Source organism: Magnolia sinica, chromosome 4 (assembly GCF_029962835.1).
Source record: "Magnolia sinica isolate HGM2019 chromosome 4, MsV1, whole genome shotgun sequence".
Lineage (NCBI taxonomy): Eukaryota > Viridiplantae > Streptophyta > Magnoliopsida > Magnoliales > Magnoliaceae > Magnolia > Magnolia sinica.
The window spans coordinates 62,318,499-62,334,260 of record NC_080576.1 but is presented as its reverse complement, the minus strand read 5'-3'; positions in this window follow the sequence as shown (position 1 = coordinate 62,334,260).

The window sequence follows — 15,762 nt, the reverse complement described above, 5'->3', positions numbered from 1 at the left end:
AAATCATGTGTGGGGTAGTTCTGCTCATGAACCTTGAGTTGGCAAGACGCGAAGGCCACAGGCATCCTACGCTGCATTAGGACGGCACCCAACCCAACATGCGAAACATCAGTAAAAATCACGAATCCTTCACTTCCAAATGGGAGAGTGAGGACTGGTGCGGACGTAAGACGGTTCTTCAGCTCTACAAATGCTCGCTCACATGCGTCACTCCAAAGGAACTTAGCGCCCTTTCGGGTTAACCTGGTCAATGGGGAAGCAATACGAGAGAATCCCTCAATGAAACGTCGATAGTAGCCCGCTAATCGAAGGAAACTATGGATCTCGGACGTGTTCGTAGGTTGGCCCCACTGACGCACAGCATTAATCTTTGAAGGGTCTACTGTTACGCCATGCCTTGTCACCACGTGACCAAGGAACCTCACCTCCTCCTGCCAGAACTCGCACTTCTCCAGCTTCGCATAAAGTTAGTGTGCACAGAGGGTCTGCAGAGTGATCTCCAAATGCTGCTCATGCTCCTCCCGGGTCTTTGAATATATGAGGATGTCATCGATGAATACTACAACAAACTGATCAAGATATGGACGGAAGACCTCGTTCATCAACTGCATAAACACTGCGAGTGCATTGGTCAGTCCGAAGGACATGACTTGAAACTCAAAATGACCACACCACCTCCTAAATGTTGTCTTCGAGATATCCTCCTCCCGAACACGAACTTGGTAATAACTGGACCGCAGGGCTGTCTTCGAAAAGAACTGTGCCTCTTGCAGCCGGTCGAACAAATCATTAATCCTCAAAAGCGGGTACTTATTCTTAATCGTGACCTTGTTGAGCTCGTGGTAATCTACGCAAAGCCTTAATGAGTCATCCTTTTTCTTCATGAAAAGTACCAACACTCCCCACGGTGAACTGCTTGGACGGATAAAACCCAACTCGTGCAACTCATCCAACTGCTTATGCAACTCTCGTAACTCCAATGGTGTCATACGATACGGGCCCTTTGAAATAAGTATGGTACCGAGCATGAGATCAATTTAGAACTCAGTATGCCGATGAGATGGCAACCCCGGAATCTCCTGAAACACATTTGAAAAATCGCAAACGACGGGCAGTTGGTCAATGCTTAAGACAACTAGATCCTCTACAGCACATGACATAAAGCAAGAGAACTGCTCACCTCTGGGATTGGCTACAAACTGAAACCACGGCACACCTGGTATACAAAACGTGACTGTCCTCACGGACCAGTCCAATATGACAAGGTACTCAGCAAGTTAATCCATGCCCAGGATAACATTAAATTCGAACATCAGCAAGGCAAACAGGTCAGCTAGCAAAAAGGTCTCGCCTATCAGAATAGGGCAAGACAAACAAAACCAACCTAATACTGTAATCTTCCCTAAGGGCGTCGACACTGATAGACCCTCACGTGTAGACTCTAGCGGCAAACTAGTCAATCGGCAAAAATCCTCAGATACAAATGAATGCGATGCACCAAAATCAAATAAGACATATGTTATGTATGAGGAAACAAGGAGTGTACCCTCGACGACTCCTCCTGATGCTTGAGGATCCTGCTGGGCTGCATAAAACCTGCCCTGGGCCTACTAGGGAGGTGCATGTTCCCTCTGTTGTCGTCGCTGTTGTAAGACCCGTATCCTAGCTTGTATTGTTCTGTAGGCTTCCGCGGTCCTCCCGGTCGAATTCTGATGACCCACAATCTGTTATCAGTGTTTGCGCGCAATCCTAAACTGTGTCCAGTATATCAAAGTCGGCTCGACTCGAAACTTGTATCCTTGCGACCGCGCCATCGTTGCAGTTCCGACGCAGCGTATTACACGCCGAGGCGATACCCAGACCAAGAGATATAGGCCTGCATTCAGTTGGAGGAAAATGTCGCACATTTGCATACCTAAGACAATCTTTCAAATCAATCACGTCACATCCCATCAATCAAGTACCACATCACCTCACATGTCAAGTACAAACCCCATCCCCAAGCAACCCCAAAGTCACAGCAACCCATACCCCTCTTACACAATCTATCCCAAAAGTCAACAAATCTCTCACCTCCCTCATCACTCACCTCACCCATCACTCCATCACCCATCCCTCTCTCTCTCTCTCTCTCTCTCTCTCTCTCTCTCTCTCTCTCCTTACAACCCTCTCTCTCTCATTTCTCAAACCCATCTCCCAAGCAACCAAGCTCCAACGTATGAGCTTCCTAAGCTCTCATGGAGAAGCTCCAATGTGGCCCACTTCCTACCCTCTCATCTCCCATCTCAACCATCAAAACTTCATCATCTTCCGTTGAAATCAAATCCAAGGAGTTCGGCGTTCCATTGGACCAAGAAGGAGGCCAATAGGTGGTTAATTTTATTTATTTGATTTATGATTTAAGGGCCCTCATGTGAGACCCATCTTGGTGTATGTGTTATGTCAAAGAGGGACCCGTAGTGGTGGGGTCCCTCCACCAACTGATTCCTCTCTCTCTCTCTCTCTCTCTCTCTCTCTCTCTCTCTCTCTCTCTCCCTTTGATGTCGTGTGGCCCACCTGATGCGTGTGGTACATCCACGCCATCCATCACGATGGAACCCACTTTGATGTATGTGGTGTATCCATTCCGTCCAACACCTTGGATGGTGAGACCCACCATGACGTATGTGTGTCATCCACACCATCCATCCACGGTGGAGCCCCCCTAGCGTATGTGCTGTATCCATGGCTGCCCGGCCCGTGGGGCCCATGTGAGATGTGTATTTTACCCTGGTCGTCCACCTAGTGGGCCAGATTGCTGACCGTCCAACCCTGATACGTCCAGCATCAGACGTTGCTGGACATCATGAAAGGGAGACATAAATATCAGCTTGACCCCAATCGGGTGGGCCACATTGATGTGGCACCACCCTGCTGTATGTGTCCTATCCACCGTCCATCAGGGACGGTGGGACTCCACCTACCAAGCTGCGCATCCAGCCGTCTGTCCATTGCTGGACACAAGACACTGGATGCTGGTTGATTATTATAATAATAATAATGATAATAATAATAATAATAATAATAATAATAATAATGATATAATATAATATTTATATTATATATATAAATATAATATATCTGGTGGGCCCCACGTGGGACCCACCTCTATAAGCGGTTTGGTTGGTGCTGCTATAGTGCAGCCAGCAAGTGGACCTCCCACCGTGATGTATTTGCAATCCAACCAGTCCGTCCGTACTGGCCAGGACGTGGGCAGGTGGGGCCCACCTTGATATATATTGTATCCAGACCGTCTATTCATTTCACCATGGTCCAGCGACCCACCATACATGTGCCTTGCATCCAGCTCGTACGTCCAGGACGCTGGATGCTGGGCTAATTTGTTATATATATATATATATATATATACACACCATATGTGTATATGGAGGGCCCCACGTGGGACCCACCCTTTTGGAAACAAATTTACTGGTGTGCGCTGACAGCAGCTCTATTGCTGCTGTCATGACATCAGCAAGTTCTATGGGTCCCACCTATTTTGGCATCACCAGGTTCTGTGGGACCCCACCATGATGTATTTATTCCATCCATACCGTCCAGATGGTGTTGGATAGCACTGGACAATGTTTGGATGGTGCCGATGTACATGGACAATGTTTGGGCAGTGGTGATCACATTAGTGAGCCATGTACCCCTATAATAGTATACAATGATACACATGTGCACCTGCCACTATTGAAATGATTTTAGATGTAATCCAAGCTCCCACCGTCCATCAAGACGTTGGACCCACCATAATATATATGTTATGTATATTCACACCGTCCATTCATGTGGCCCCCACGTAATGTACGTGTTTGATCCGAGCTGCCCATGTCATGCGGCCCACTTGATGTATGAGAGGCCCACTATGATGTGTATTTACCTCATGTGATGCGGCCCATAGTGATGTGTAATAGGCCCATGTGATGTGTAGAATGCCCATGTAAGTGGCCCATAGTATTGTGTAGAAGGCCCATGTGAGCGGCCCATAGTCTTGTGTACAAGGCCCATGTGAGCGGCCCATAGTCTTGTGTAGTAGGCCCATATGATGCGGCCCATAGTGATGTGTAGTAGGCCCATGTGAGCGGCCCATAGTGTTGTGTGGTAGGCTCATGTGAGCGGCCCATAGTGTTGTGTAGAAGGCCCATGTGAGCGGCCCATAGTGTTGTGTAGTAGGCCCGTGTGATGCGGCCCATAGTGATGTGTAGTAGGCCCATGTAAGCGGCCTATAGTGTTGTGTAGAAGGCCCATGTAAGCGGCCCATAGTGTTGTGTAGTAAGCCCATCTGATGTGGCCCAAGTGATGTGTAGTAGGCTCATGTGATGCGGCTCATAGTGATGTATAGTAGGCCCATGTAAGCGGCCCATAGTGTTGTGTAGAAGGCACATGTAAGTGGCTCATAGTGTTGTGCAGAAGGCCCATGTGATGCGGCCCATAGTGTTGTGTAGAAGGGCCATGTAAGCGGCCCATAATGTTGTGTAGTAGGCCCATGTGATGTGGCCCATAGTGATGTGTAGTAGGCCCATGTGATGCGGCCCATAGTGATGTGTAGTAAGCACATGTGAGCGGCCCATAGTGTTGTGTAGTAGGCCCATGTGAGCGGCCCATAATGTTGTATAGAAGGCCCATGTGAACGACCCATAGTGATGTGTAGTAGGCCCATGTAAGCGACGCATAGTGTTGTGTAGTAGGTCCATGTGAGCGGCCTATAGTGTTGCGTATTAGACCCATGTGTGTTGGGCCCATATGTTATGTATTTAAGGCCCATGTGCAGGGCCCACTAGTTGCGTATTTATGGCCCATTGGTGTGGCCCATCCATGAGGCCCATCATGATGTATTTTTGGCCCATGTGCGGGGCCCACCAGTTTATACTTTTGGCCCATGTGATGGGGCCCACCTGTTTTGTATTTGAAGCCCATGTGATGCGTCCCATAGTGATGTGTGAGCGGCCCATGTGATGTGGCCCATAGTGATGTGTGTTAGGCCCATGTGAGCGGCCCATTGTGATATGTTTCCGGGCCATGAGTTGAGGATCATTGTTATGTATTTGAGGCCCAGGTATGAGGCCCAATATGATGTATATTAGGCCCATGGTGATGTATATTAGGCTCTTGTGTGAGGCCATGGGCCCACTATATGTTTGGCCTTATGTAGATCATTCCTTAGGAACAATGTTGGTTAAATGTCCACATTGATGGCAATGATGGTTGAATGTCCACATTGTGACTTTTTCTTAGGCCTTGTTAGGCCTATTCTCACCGATTCCGATTAATCGAGGCTGATTCTGATTGTCGAGGCCGAGTCAGATTGTCGAGGCTGATTTCGATTTTGATTATCGAGGCCGATTATCGGTGTCGATTGTCGAGGCCGCGTATGAGTATGTGACAGCATAGCATCATGATACATGCCCATACGCATCATTTACATGTTTGTTATGAGATGTGGTTGACCATTGCATATGTCATTGGGCAGGGTGTTATGAGACTCCCTGGTAGGTGGAGTTGTCTCACATGAGCGCACGGTATGCGCAGGATTGATGCTTGATTGGACTATGTGACTCATGCATCTCGCATTATGTAATTATGATTACTGTATGCCCTAGCGACATCAGGGTCGTAGCCTCCACAGGCATAATCGTGGATGGTCAAATGGGACACAGGAAATTTGTTTCACATGGGATGCTATAGATATCCCTGGGTGAAAGTCCCTAAACCCTCTTGGTTCCAGAGATTGCTCCAACGTCTAGACCGAGTGGATGCATGAGCGCATGAGGTCCGTATACCGTTAGGCCGCATCTCCCACTGTGTCATGGTCAGTTGGAAGGGGGTGCAGCCTTACCTACCCGAGAGGAGGGGGCAAAGCTAAGCTGAGTTTGACCAGCTCGAGGAATGGGTCCGTTATCGACGAGCCGGGCCCGATATTAGCAGGCGAATAGTGAGGTCTCTTCCACTCACCTTGTTGCGCGCGATGAGGCGGCAATTTGGTTTGGAGTGTAATAGACCTCGGTGATTTTTCAGAGAGGAACCATACTGATATGTGGACTTATTGAGTAGGAGTTGCATACTCATTCATTCATTCATTCACTATCCACTTGGGCGGTGGTGCACAACTATGTGTTACGTGTACCTTCACAATGGCCAGGATTTCGGTTGGGGCGCGCGACTAACCTGAGATTAGGAGTTTACCACATTGAGTCTGACTATCCAAATTTAGGTATGGGACTTGTAAAACCCGTATCCTAGTCCGTACTGTTCCTTCGACTCTTGCGATCCTTCCTGATGAATTCCGGCGACTTATGACCTATATAATCGATGTTTGCGAATGACCCTAAGTCGTATCCCGTAGATTTGAGTCGGTCTAATCAGAGACTTGTACCATTGCGACCGCACCATTGCCGTGGTTCCAATGCCACGTCTTGCATACCGATCTGATACCCTGGTAGGGAGATGTGGGATGGCATTTTTTCAAAGAAAACGCCGCGCATTTGCAATCCCAAGAGAATCTCTACAACATGTCCCATCACTTAATTAATCAATCACCTCATGTCAAGTACACACACCCATGCTTTCTTTCTCCACAAGTCAAGCACAAAAGTCAACAAGTCTCTCACCTCACATCCATCACTCACCTCACATCCATCACCTCTCCCTTACAACCACCTCTCTCTCTTTCTCTCTCTCTCATTCACATATTCCAAGCAAGAGGATAGGATGGATGTCCATGCATTCTAAGGAGAGAAAGTGCATGTGTGTGGCCCACTTTCCCATCACAAATCCTTCATCCCATCCATTCAAACCTCATCACCCTCCATCAAAGAGAAGCACAAGGAGATCAGCTTTCTAACGGACCAAGAAGATCGAACGGTGGGTGCTTCTATAGGCTAGTTTTCATGTTTTTATGATGGGCCAAGTGAGGCCTACCGATCGATGATATGGATCTCACTTTGGACCCTAAGATGTGGCCGATGGCTCACCTTGATTATCATGATCATTCCATGATGGGGCCATTCTCCATGGACCCCATCGTGATGTTTACTTTCTAAGTTTGAAAGAGGTCATCTAGACCTTCCATTTTGGTGGAGAAGAAATTGCCACCGTTGATCTTTAATTTGATGGGCCCACATGTATTGGGACTCACTTGATGTATGATTGAATGCAAGGGAGGGCTTATACTGGTGGAGCCCTACATCACACGTGTCCCTCTCTCTTTCTATCTCTTTTTCCTTCTCTTTTTCATATATTTTTTAATGTGTTATGATGTGGCCGTGTGGCCCACTTGGATGGACCCCACCATGAGTCATGTATTTTATCCAAGTTATCTATTAGTGGGGCCCACTTTATATGTGTTGTATCCACACCATCCATCATTTGGTGGCCCACATGAGCAGGGCCCACCTTATATATGTGTGAGCCCAAACCGTCCAGCGTCCAAGGATGCTGGACGTTAACTGGAAAAAAAAAACAAATATTAGCTTTGGTTCAAAGCTATTAGGAAAGGCTATCGATGTAGGCCCCACCATAAATGCTAAGGGGTTGGGCTACCCACGTCATTTCTTACTTTTTGCATGGGAGGTATGGAGTGAGTTTTCACTCATGGGACCCATATTGATGTATTTTTTAGATCCACACCATACGTCCATTTTCTAGCACATTTTAGCCGTGGAGCCCATAAAATCTACTCGATCCAACCATCAGGTGGACCACACCACAACCGATGGTGGTAATAGGAGCACCCCTCATGTCAACCATGCAGACGTGGGGTGGGGGCGTCCTAACCATGGACCCCACCTTGATGTATTTGTTTAATCCATGCTGTTCACCACCTTCCCCGTGTAGTTTTAGGCTATGAGTTGAAAAATGAGACAAATCTTAGTTCTTAGTGGACCGCACCGAGGGAAACAAAGTCCCACTGTTGGAACCTTATAATACCTACTGTTGTGTGTATAAGTGGTGGACTTATCCATCATTAGACTTCTTTGGTCCATAGAGAGCTGGTCGATATAATAGACGGAATGGATTATCCACTAGTGGGCCCCATATAGTAGAATAAAATAAAAATAAAGGAAGAAAGAAAAGAAAGAAGAAAAAAAAGAGTAAGTCCCTGGACGTTTTTGTCCAGTGACGGTGAGGGTGGAAGCATTACTGGGCTGCCACCACATGTGGACCCTACCATGATGAAATTGTTTAATCCACACCATCCACCATCTTCTCCTTATAATTTTAGGGCATGTGCCAAATTTTGAGGCAAATATGAGTCTCGAATGGGCCATACTAAGGGTATTAATGCCCATCTATTGAAATACTCTAGGGCCCTCTTTGGAATCCCTTGTCACCTAAACCAGTCCTAGTCAGAGTCTATTTGACCTCATTTGAGGTGGCCAAGATGGTAAACGAATTAGATTATTCACTTAGGGCGTCCCACCATGGATTGTATTGCGAGGCCCAAGATGGTGTATGTGTTGTATATTCACGCTGCCCAGCCTCGTCGGACACCATGATATATGTATTTTATCCCTACTGCCCACCCTTCTGGCAGACGTGTGGGGGCCTGGGGGCCCACCCCACACGTGTTGCACGTGTGGGATGACCCACCTTGATGCATGTAATCTATATGCACACTGTCCATTTGCCCCTGGACGGTGGGGCCCCCTATTGTGTATGTGTTTTATACACGCCGTCCGTCAGCATGTGGGGCGCACCTTTGATGTGTTTATGGCCCATCCATGAGGCCCACCTTTGATGTGTTTATGGCCCATCCATGAAGCCCACCATGATGTATTTTGTGGCCATCTGTGAGGCCCACCTTGATGTATTTTGTGGCCATCTGTGAGGCCCACCTTGATGTATTTTGTGGCCATTTGTGAGGCCCACCTTGATGTACTTTGTGGCCCAACCGTCAGGGCTACTTTGATGTATTTTGTGGCCCATTCGAGAGGCCCACTTTGATACACATGTGGCTCATCATGATGTATCTTTGACCCATGAGTAGGGCCCACCTATTGCGTGTTTTAAGGCCCAGGTGCAGGGCCCACCTGTTGCGTATTTGAAGCCCGTGGGTCGTGGCCCATTGTGATGTGTTTCCGGTTCATATGTTGTGGCCCATTGTGATATATTTTCGGCCCATGTGATGAGGCCCATCTTGATGTATTTGTGGCCCATCCATTGAGGCCCACCTTGATATATATGAGGCCCGTTGTTGAGTCCCACCTTGATATATATGAGGCCCATTGTTGAGGCCCACCTTGATATATATGAGGCCCATGTGATACGGCCCATTGATGTATTTAAGGCCCATGGGTCGAGGCCCAATGGGATGTACATAAGGTCCATTGCAATATGCAATTCCACCATGGTTTGTGTAATGATATTTATGGCGGGCCATGCCTTGGGAGCAATGTTGGTTTGACATCCACATTGTAAGAATAATGTTGGTTAAATGTCCGCATTATAACTCTCCCTAGGGCCCATTGATAGGCCCGTACTTGTTGTGTGTAGGCCATTTAGGCCCATCTTCATTGTAAGGACAATTCATCACTTTATAACATGCTTAGTATAGCTCCATGATGCATGCCCATATGCATCATATGTATGCTTGATATGAGGAATGTTTGATCATAGCATAAGCCGTTGGGTTGAGACATTTACGCGACTCCTCATAAGACGGAGTGCCCCACATGATCACGCGATACACACAGGATTGCTGCATGACTGACGGTGTGACTCATGCATTTCGCATTGTGTGTCGTGATCACTACACGCCCTAGCGACATCAGGGTCGTGGCCTCCACAGGTACGTCGTGGATGGTCGTATCGGATACCAAAAATATTGGCTCTAGCATTGTGGGCACTTAGGATGTCCTTGGGTGAAAATTTCAGAACCTTTTTGGTACAAGGATATGCTCAAACGTCTAGACCGAGTGGATACACGAGCGCCCGAGTGCCGAATACTAGTAGGCCGCTTCTCCCACTGTATCGTGGTCGGTTAGAAGGGGGTGTGGCCTTATCCGCCCGAGTGAGGGGGCTATAAGCTAGGCTGAGTTTGACCAGCTTGCAAATGAGTCCGCTATCGACGAGCCGGGTAAGTATTGGCAGATTACTGGTCAGGCGAATAGTGTGGTCTCTTCCACTTACTTGGCTGTGCAGCTAGGGAGGAGGCAGTTAGTGTGAAGTATATTAGACCCCGGTGATATCCAGAGAGGAACTGTACTGATATGTGTACTTGATGAGGACTGGCATGCTTGCTTTGTATCTCGCATATGGCATTTGGCTACATAGGCCTCGCATCGCATGGCCTTGGTATGGCCGATAGCATTCATGCCTTGCATCACATAGCTTCGGTATAGCTGATATCATTCATGGATTTACACGCATATTTCTGCATTACTCTAATATTGTACACTTGGCGCTTGCCTTGCGCACACACTTACACCACCCTCTAAGCTTTCTATAAGCTTATGCATGATAGATGCGTGCGGTGATGTTAGGTTGCAACAGCGTAGAGCTTAGAGCATGTAGCTGTCTTCCAAAGCTTTGATCTTATTCTGACTTATGTATTTCCCTTTTAGCATTGTACTTAAAGTTTTTGATATAGTAGAGATCTGGTGATGTTGTTTTGTGACTTGGTTATGCTTGTGGTTATGCTCCATTACAAAAAAAAAATCATACTGAAAATCCTCCTTGTAGGATCTCAGGATTGGAATCAGGCACGTGAGTGCTAGGATCTGAGAATGGGGCACTACGGAGGCTGTCGGCGCCAGGTTCGGCGATTGAAAATTTTGTGAGCCCGTTTTCCGAGTTTAGGGCGTGACATGACTGGTTTGGATAGAAGTTCCTTGTGATGGACCCCATAGCCTGCGATACTACGTCATATCATCCCGACTTCACTCCAGCTTAGTCATTTCATTCGCACCGCATATTGCATTACATCATCGGCATCTAATATTTGGCTTACTGTCTCCGCATTGCATAGGTGGTCTACATTATTTCATCTGTACATGATATTATTTTTATTATATTTTTGCATCACATAACTTGGATAAGGTTGATGGTATTTATGGGCCTATCAGCATGTTTTCACATTTCTCTGATATTGTATGATTTATGGGCTTGTTAGTATTTCTGCTCACTCTGATTAATCTGATATTGCTTACTTGTCACTTACCTTGTGCACACACTTTCACCACACTCTAAGCTTTCTATAAGCTTATGCACAATAGATGCGTGCAGGTGGCATTAGGTTGCAGCAACGTTGAGCTTGGAGCGTGCAGTGGACTTCTGGAGCTTTGATTTTCGATATATGTATTTCCCTTTCAACATTGTATTCAAATAATTATATTAGTAGATATGTGACGATGATGTTGCCTTTGTGATTTGGATAAACTTGTGGTTATGCTTCTTACAAGATAAATGTACATTGGAAAATCCTCCTTGTAGGGTCCCAGGATCGGAATCTGGCATATGGGCGTCGAGAGCTGAGAATGGGGTACTACGGAGGCTGTCGGTACCGGATTCGGTGATCGGGATTCCTGTGAGTTCGATCTCCAGGTTTGGGGGTTGACAACTGCTGTTGCTGCTGTTGTGGCGGCATATACTATTGCCTCTGCTGCTATGGGGGAGGTCTAGGTGGCTGATACGACTACCGCTGCTACTGTTGGGGTCTCGACAGTGGATACTGCTATCACTGCTACTACTGTTGAGGTTGTTGAGGCGCTCTTGGTTGCTATTGTGGGTAAGGGCACTCATGCCTACGATGTCCCGTCCCACCACATCCGTAGCAAACACCTAAAAACGGTCTCTATGGTGGTGTTGTGGGTGCTGCTGGTACTCGAAAGGATAGACGGGTCGTGCGCCTCTAAGGTTGTCGAAGCCGCTGCTGCTGTTGGGAGCTACCAGAGGGGGCCTTCCTCTTCCAATCTCTTCCCTGATTGCAGATCCACTGCGATCGGTCCACTCTGCCTCATAGATCAGGGCCCGCTCTATAACCTCCTCAAATGATGGGAGCTTGTGTCAAGTGACACGACTTCGAAGGCCAAGGCGCAAGCCGCCCTCAAAATGATGAGCCTTCCACCCCTCCTCATCCACAAGATATGGCGCGAATCTAGATAGTTCAACGAACTGAGCCTCGTACTGAGACACAGTCATGTTTCCATGGACTAGAGTCTCGAACTCTAATGCGCACTACTGTCAAACATACTCTGGGGAGAACTTCCAATCGAACCGGTCTACAGAGTCCTCCCAGGTCCACTCAAAATCAGCTCCTGCTGCTCAGGTAATCGACGCCCACCAATGCTCGGCCTCACCCTGTAACGGAATACTGCCAAATGGACCCGCTATTCTGTCATACTACATCTCATCGTGTCAAAGATCTTCTCTACCCCGATCTCCATCACTCCGCTGCCGTCGGATCAGGCTTGCCCTGGAAATGTGGGGGATCCAGTTGTCTAAAATCACGCAAAAGGGAGCTTGTGTGCTCCTGCTCGACCTAGACTGATGTATGAGTGGATCGCATATCCTGCCTCTATAGTATAGAGGTCATCGCATGCAGCATCTGCCAAAGCTGGTCTGCACTCACTGATATAGTTGGGGCTGCCCCTATCTGGGATGTGTCAGCCCCTCTCCTCGGCCTCTTGGGTGCCATGTCCTAGAGGAAGGAACAAGAGACCTTTTAGCCATGAGTACTCTCGAATGCACACACGTTAGGGAGCTATATCCGAAGGTTTCTAAGTTCACATAAGTGAATCCTATTTTAAACTGAGTTTCAAAATTGATCATAAGGTGAGTTTCTAAGTATTCGAGTTCGAGGACCTAATCATTCTAAGTTCACAACAATCATATAGTGAAGGGTAGTTATTCTAAGACCATTAGCAGATATGTGATGTTATCCTCAGGTATTTCCAAGTTATGCTTTGATACCAACAACTGTCATGCCCTAAACTTAGGAATCGGGCTCACAAAATTTTCGGCCATCGAATCCGGTGCCGACAGCCTCCGTAATACCCCATTCTCGACTCTCATCTCCCATGCGCTAAGTTCCGATCCTGGGATCCTAAAATAAGGCTTTTCAGGGTGATTTTTTTTTGTAAAGGAGCATAACCACAAGTGTACCTTAAGTTACAAAACATCATCACCACATATCCACTAATATAATATTTGAGTACAATGTTGAAAGGGAAATAAATCATATAGAAATAGTCCAAAAGATCGAGCACATGTTCCTACCTCGATGTTGCTGCGGTCTAGCATAACCTGCACGTAACGAACGTGCATAAGCTCACTACGAAGCTTAGAGAGTGCGTGCATGTGCACAATGGATGTGTCAAGCATACAAATGTCAGAGTAAGCGGAAATGATGAAAGGCTTAACTGGCAAGTCCATAAATGATGTTAGTCATACCAAGGCTATGTAATGCAAGTCCTACATGATCAAATGTCATATGCTAGATGCAACGCAAACATGCCAATCCTCAACTAGTCCACGTATCAGTACGGTTCGTTAATGGAAACATCACCGGAGTCTAGTACACTTCAACACTGGCTGCCGCCCCATTGCACACATGACCAAGCGAGTGGAAGAGACCTCACTATCCGCCTTGCCAGTGGAATGATAATGCCCACCCGGCTCGTCGATAGCGGACCCATTTATGAACTGGTCAAATTTAACTTAACTTACAGCCCCCTACCCTTAGGCAGATAAGGCCACATACCTTTTCAACTGACCACAACACAGTGGGAAACACAACTTACTAGTATTCGGCAATCGGGCGCTCATGTTATTCACTCGGTCTTGACGTTCAAGCATCATACCTGTCACGCCTCAAACTGGGAAACTAGGCTCACAAAATTCTCGATTGCCTAATCCGGTTCCGACAGCCTCCGTAGTACCCCATTCTCGACTCCCGGTGTCCATATGTCAGATTTCGATCCTGGAATCCTACAAGGAGGATTTTTCAATGTACGTTTTTCTCGTAAGAGGCATAATCACAAGTATACCCAAATCACAAAGGCAACATCATCATCACATATCCACTAATATAAACAGTTAAATACAGTGTTAAAAGGGAAATACATATATCGAAAATTAAAGCTCCAAAAGACCGCTGCATGCTCCAAGCTCATTGCTGCTGCAACCTAATATCATCTGCACGCATCTATTGTGCATAAGCTTATAGAAAGCTTAGAGGGTGTTGTAAGTGTGTGCACAAGATAAGTGCCAAGTATTTAATACAATGCCATAATCATACACTATTGGAAGTACTGACAAGATCATAAATCATACAATGTCAGAGTAAGCGGAAATACTAACAAGTCCATGAGTCATCTGCACGCATCTATTGTGCATAAGCTTATAGAAAGCTTAGAGGGTGTTGTAAGTGTGTGCACAAGATAAGTGCCAAGTATTTAATACAATGCCATAATCATACACTATTGGAAGTACTGACAAGATCATAAATCATACAATGTCAGAGTAAGCGGAAATACTAACAAGTCCATGAGTCATACAATATCAGAGTACATAATACAACTCAACTATACAAATGAGGAGTCATAAAGAGCCGAATATCAGATGCCGAGGATGCAATGCAATATACAATTCCTGATGAGTTCACCAATACCGTCAGCCATACCAAGGCCATATAAATGCAGAACATAGTAACCCAAAATGTCATATACCGCGGATGTAATGTAATATGCAGTGCGAATGGAATGACCATGCTGGAGTGTGAAGTTGGGATGATAGTACGTAGTATCACAGGTTACGGGGTCCACCACAAGGGACTTCTATCCAAACCAGTCTCATACCTAAATTTGAAGAGTTAGACTCAATGTGGTAAACTCCTGATCTCTGGTTAGTCATGCGCCCCAACTGAAATCCTGACCATTACGAATGTACACGTAACAAATAGTTACACACCACCAGCCCAAGTGGATAGTGATTGAATGAATGAATAAGTATGCAACTCCTGCTCAATAAGTCCACATATCAGTACCGTACATCTTTGTGATCATTACCAGGGTCTATTACACTCTAAGAAAGACCTCACTACCCGCTTGCTAGTAGTATACCAATGCCTACCTGGCTCGTCGATAGCGGACCCATTTGGGAGCTGGTCAAACTCAGCCTAGCTTACAACCCCCTCACTTGGGCGGATAAGGCCACACCCCTTCCCAACGGACCACGACATAGTGGGAGACGCGGCCTACTGGTATCCGACACTTAGGCGCTCATGTATCCACTCACTCTAGACGTTGGGGCGTCTCCTGGCCTCAGAGGTTTAGGGACTTTCACCCACGGACATCCAAAGTGTCTAGATGCTCGAACCAAACATTTCGGTGTCCCATCTGGCCATCCACGACATGCCTGTGGAGGTCACAGCCCTGTTGTCGCTAGAGCGTACAGTAATCATAATCACACAATGCAAGTTATATGAGTCATGTAACCCAATCATGCATCAATCTTGCGCATACCGTGTGCTCATGTGAGATAACTCCACCTATCAGGGAGTCTCATGAACCATTTGTGTTATGACATTGCAATGGTTAATCACATCTCATAATAAACATGCAGATGATGCGTATGGCATGTATCATGATGTTATGCTTTCACATACTCATAATCGGTATTAATAATCGGCATCGACAATCGGCCTTGACAATGTGGACATTTAACCAACATTACCCCCAAGGAATAGCCCACATAGAGCCTAACATATAGTGGACTCAT